We start from the raw sequence: 5,390 nt of genomic DNA on the forward strand, positions 1-5,390 counted from the left end.
ACTTAATCTTACCCAAGGGTTGTGATTTTGTGATTGAGGGTTGGAGAATAGTAAATCAATCCACAAGGTTCAGGTATAATTAGAACACAAGTAGATCGTTAGATACTATTTTACGACTTACTAATTTGTTAAGGGTTTTAGCCTGGGTCATCTAATAGGAAGGGCTCATGTGAAGGATGAGTAACCGAAGTTCTTCACTGTTTAGCTTAATTTATATGGTTAGTTTATTCAAAATTTCTTTTAGTCCTGGGTCGTTGATAAGGGTTGGGTAGTGAATTGACGTTTGAGGTCGTTAGACACTTTTAAAATTATGGGAAGGGGAGAACAAAATTGTTCTGTTTGATCCAAGGAAAGCCTTGATGATCAATAACAAAATAATTTTAATTTTAGGTTTAATTTAAAATGATACATCCAAGGAAGCTTTGATGATCTGTTCATTGAAGAAAAGTGGAGTATCAAAAACAAGGATAAGCCTTGACAATTTTTAACTTGAAAGTTTGAGATGAAGTTTTGAGATGAACCTTTGATGAGGTTAGTTTCTTGAATTGTTGCTGTTATGTTTTAGGTGATGAATCTGGGATTAGAAAAATCAGTTAATTTATGAAACTAACAATGATTTTTGTACTAACTAACTTTTGTATTTTGTATCTAATAAATTATTTAATAAAAAGTTTTATTTTACTGCAGATTTTGGGGGAACGACTTGTGTTCTTTTTATCAGTCGTTATTGTATAGATAGTAAGTTTAGCAACAAGAAGGTTGTTGAAGGATTACTTCAAATTTCATGTCAGTAAATGAAAATTTAAATTTACTGCATAAAGTATTTTAAATACAAGGGTTTGTTCCCGTTTACGTCGTACTATCATGTAGCAGAGTCGTCCGATTCCTGATTGTCTTTCGCGCCACGATCTTGGTCTTCTTTCAATACCTGGTATTTCTGGTTTTGTTGGAAAATTTGGTGTAAATTTATTGAGACGTAGAGATATTTCTATTGAATTATCTATTCTGTCTAACATTTTTGTAATTTTGCAATTGTCTAATTCTTTAACCAGTTTTTTCTAAATCTAAGTTAGTTAAGGTCTTGTTCGAGACTTTTGGTCGCACCAGATGAGTTATGTTCTATTGACTGTACTCATAGAGTAATTTCAGATAAGGTACACCGTCTGCTCGTCACGCTATCTTATTTTCGGCCGGATAGATTCGTGCAACTTCTTAGTCTAACACCAATCTTAATCTTACTCTTGTATCTCCTAGTCTCAATAGATCTAGTGTATACTGGTTTATGCGAGTTAGTTGCCAGAAGGAAAACAGCTGTATTCTAAGTTTTATTCAAATTGTTCTGGTGCTGAAACTACAAGTAGTTTCAGTACTTACAAATATGTGTAAGAGTTAGAGATGGAATGATTGGTTAGTTATAAACATTTTTTTGTGATATTCCATCATAAATATAATTGGTCTATAAATGCTAGTTTAGAACTGGTTCTAAGATGGTATAAAAAACATTCTCTCAAAAACGCATGGCTAAGAAGTCGAATATTGACTGAATAAAAAAAACTAACCCAAGCATAAATTAGCACTTACTTCGGAACACTAAAGTCGGACCAAAAGTCGGAACACTAAAATTGCCACAAAATCGAAAATTCACTACTTTCAGATCATTTTCTGATATAAAAGATAGAAGAGTTCCAGAATTCAAAATTGTGTGTAAATAACACTCAGCGCCTTAATTTGAAACACAATTTGAGAACACTCAATGGGTTAAGAAAAAGCAACCGATAGAATAACAATAGAAAAAGAACCAACAGAACAAAACACCATTCAAGAAAAAGAAAAAATTGCGAAAACCTTCAAAGCGATCGAATCAACCCAAACTCACAGAAAACTAGATATGAAAATAGGTTAAATTGTTAGTAGAAGTTTGTTCAAAATATATTTCTCTGAATTAACGATTACTCAGATTATGACAATCAGAACAAACGCAAAACCACACATTTTGACCGAAAACCATCATGTTGATTGAAATCATACTCGACCCGTTTCCGTACAAAGCAGACGAAAACAACACAGACCGGTACAAAATAGTCGGTCTTTTTTATTCTAGTCTGACCCTAATTCGACAACTATATAGTTGGACCTTGATATGTCCCTCAGACTGAAAGTGAGTATGTTGCCTCGCAGAATATCTTCACACTGCAGTCGGGTTTCTTCTTCCGACCAGTTGCTTCTGGTCAAATTTCGATCAGTTAGACCATGTACATACTGTTTATATTTAGTCAAATCGTCTTCTCATACAGGAAAGGCTTGACGTAAGTAAAACCTATATTTATATAGAAAGAAACAACCGCAAAAACATTGGCATGGTAACGCCAAAGCATTGATAACATAAAAAGCTTTACACGTTTTTTCCTCTTTTTGATGCAACAACTACCATGTTAGAGCAAGAAAGTGCAAATTTACCCCACAAATTAAATCTTGCGTATTTCTTTTTATCACTTTTGTTATAATTGGTTCTTCAGAAAAAAAAAACAATCGAATGTTGCAAAAATTTGTCAGACCATTATATCCAAGGGGCAAACAACTTTACTTTATCTTCTTAAATATTTGGCTTTTCCTGTTCATCTGAAATATTTGATACTCAAAGTAAATAGAATATACGTTTGAAATGTCGACGAAACAAGTGTTTCTGAGTCACTGCGTCTCTTCGCCAGGCGAGGAAGCAGAGTCCCTTCACGAACACTTAACATCCAGCAACTATTCGGGTGAATTGTTACAGCAGCTTTGGTACATTTTATTCAAAGTAGTTAAAAATTTGGACAAATTACATTTATACCTCAACTTCAAAAGTACAAATAGTTCACATAGTTAAGTAATCTTTGATTTAAAAACTTGAATATAAACTCCGTGATAAAATAGAATCACACAAAAAAAATCTAGGCCGGCAGAATAGTCCGGTTATTATTATAAAAAAAGCAAAAAGATTCTTTTTAGAGATTGTTTAGTATTTTCTTTCGGTCAAGTTTAAATTTCACCTGAACCACCTGCGAAAAAAAGTATTGCAGATCAAATGCCTCGAAGAGCACAATTTCGGAACATTGTTTTCCTCGATACTATAATAATGTATTTATTAGTTTTGAGTTTTTAAGTACAAAGTATAATTTTGCTTCATGTATGAACACTTATTCTCTCGAGTTGATGTCTTTAAAATCATTTTTCGTTTCTCGTCTATAAAGAGTATGAGAGAAAAAAAAACAATTAGTCTTTCTATTTGTATTTTCAATGCCTCCACAGCTTTAACTTATTGTTAAAACTTCGTCTACACATAATTTTTAACCTACCGAAAAAAAATCACCAAACTCGTTATTATCCAGTATATACAACTTTCGGAACTTTTGCTGATAATTGTTCAATTGTACATGGTTCAAATCCACAAAATTGTTTTAAAAAATTGTCCCAAGAAAATAGCTTGTTGAGTAATGTTTTTATACTCCTGACAAGCTTTTTCTTCCTTTTACTTTGTAACTTTTGAAATCTTCAACTTTACGATTCGTTAGTTGTAATACAGATTTCAGCACATGATATAATTTTGTTCTAACTTTCAACCGTATGTTTCTCTTAATACTTCAATAAATAATTTGCTGAGTTCATGAAGGTGTAAATTTTTAACTGAGTATAGATAATGCCAATTTCGTAACTTGCGCACGCTTTCAGATTTTTTCTTCGTAAGAAAGATACTAATTAACTTATTTTCTAGGTAATCTAACATTTTGAGATCAGTTTTCGCTCACGTGCTATATATTAAAACTCTATACTGTCATACTGGCTCAACGTAAGCTTCGTACAAACGGAACCTACTAAAAAAAATTAAATTGATACATCTTTCCTACTGATTAAATTAGTTTTGCTTTTTGTTTCAACGAAAGCGGTTTTTAGGCTAATTTTTCACCCAAAATAATGCCCAAGGTTTAAGTTTATTTCAGTTTTTCAATTTTATAACCTCTTAGAGCTAAATGTAGATCACTCGATGCTTGAGAGAATTTACATATTATGACTGTGTTTTATTTAAACTCACTTTTGTTAGACACCAATAAGACACATCTTCAACTTCTTTTCTCATGTGTTCTAAAACAGAGAAAATTGGAGAACAAAAGGTTGGATTATCAGCAAACATTAGAATTTTTTGTGTTGAAATACATTGAATAGGTCTTTTTAAAAAAAAATGTATAAAGAGGACAGCCGGTTGTTGTGCAAGTAGCACAGAATGTTGCGACCATATTGAAAAAAAAACAAAACACTAAAAAATGTACATTTTCGATCCGTTTCTGCACATTAATGTCGTATTTAGCTCGTCGTGCGATTTGACAATTATGCAAACGCGTAGAAACTAAGTGAAATTGACACAATCGACAGTTTTTAACTTCTATAAAATGATAAACGAAAAAAAGTGAAAAAAATATATACTCCAAAGAAGTTCAAATTTATTTTCTATTTTTTTTTGCAAAAAAAAAACGTTTTTTTTTGGAATTTTTTATTGACAACGAGGCGCAGAATTTTACACTCAAAACAAAGTTTGTTTAGTAAATTTAATTTTTTTTAGACTTAAGGCTTAATAAAAGTATAATTTTCATATGACGATCGTTACTCGATTGCTTTACTCGCTCGAAAAAAGACAAAAACCAAACGAGAATTTTTTGTGAGAACTTTTTTTGAAAGTTTCTAATGTGGTTGGAATCACGACTGAAAACTTTTAATACAGTTTATCACTGAGAACTTTTTTGTGAACTTTTTTGGAATCACGACTGAAAAGTCTTTAATACAATTTATGACTCAACCCAGTATGTTGATTATTTTTGGTTTCTGATTTTGCGTAAAAAACAAAAAAACTAAAACACCTGAATATAATGTTCCTCCCTATTTTCAAGGGTCGGAAGAATAATGGTGCTAAAAATGACCCCTGTGTAAGTCCTCAGTTAACCAATTCTAATTTGGACTTTTTTCTCCCACCATGACAAGTTGGTTGCTGCCTGTCAAATAAGATTTCAATAATTCTCCCAGCCCGTATTCATGGCATTCGTGAATACTGAAAAAAAATTCGTGAAATTCTTCTTCCAACACGAACAACAAAAATAACAAATATAATACATCACTCGATTCCAACTGGAATTTAAAATTTGGGTCGACTGCTCAAAACTTTCAAAAAAATTTAAACTCAGAATCCAAAATTTTCTGTCATTTTTCGCATATGATCAATTGATCAATTCAGTTGTTTAATACACCAGAAAAAGATTAATTAGGTCTGAAATGTACCACCTATTGTAACACTTCGTCGCAATTCAGTTTTCATATGTTCTGAGATGTCGGCCGGCGGAGACTTCCGACAATCGATCTTTTCG

Source organism: Symsagittifera roscoffensis, chromosome 3, assembly GCF_963678635.1.
Source record: "Symsagittifera roscoffensis chromosome 3, txSymRosc1.1, whole genome shotgun sequence".
Lineage (NCBI taxonomy): Eukaryota > Metazoa > Xenacoelomorpha > Acoela > Convolutidae > Symsagittifera > Symsagittifera roscoffensis.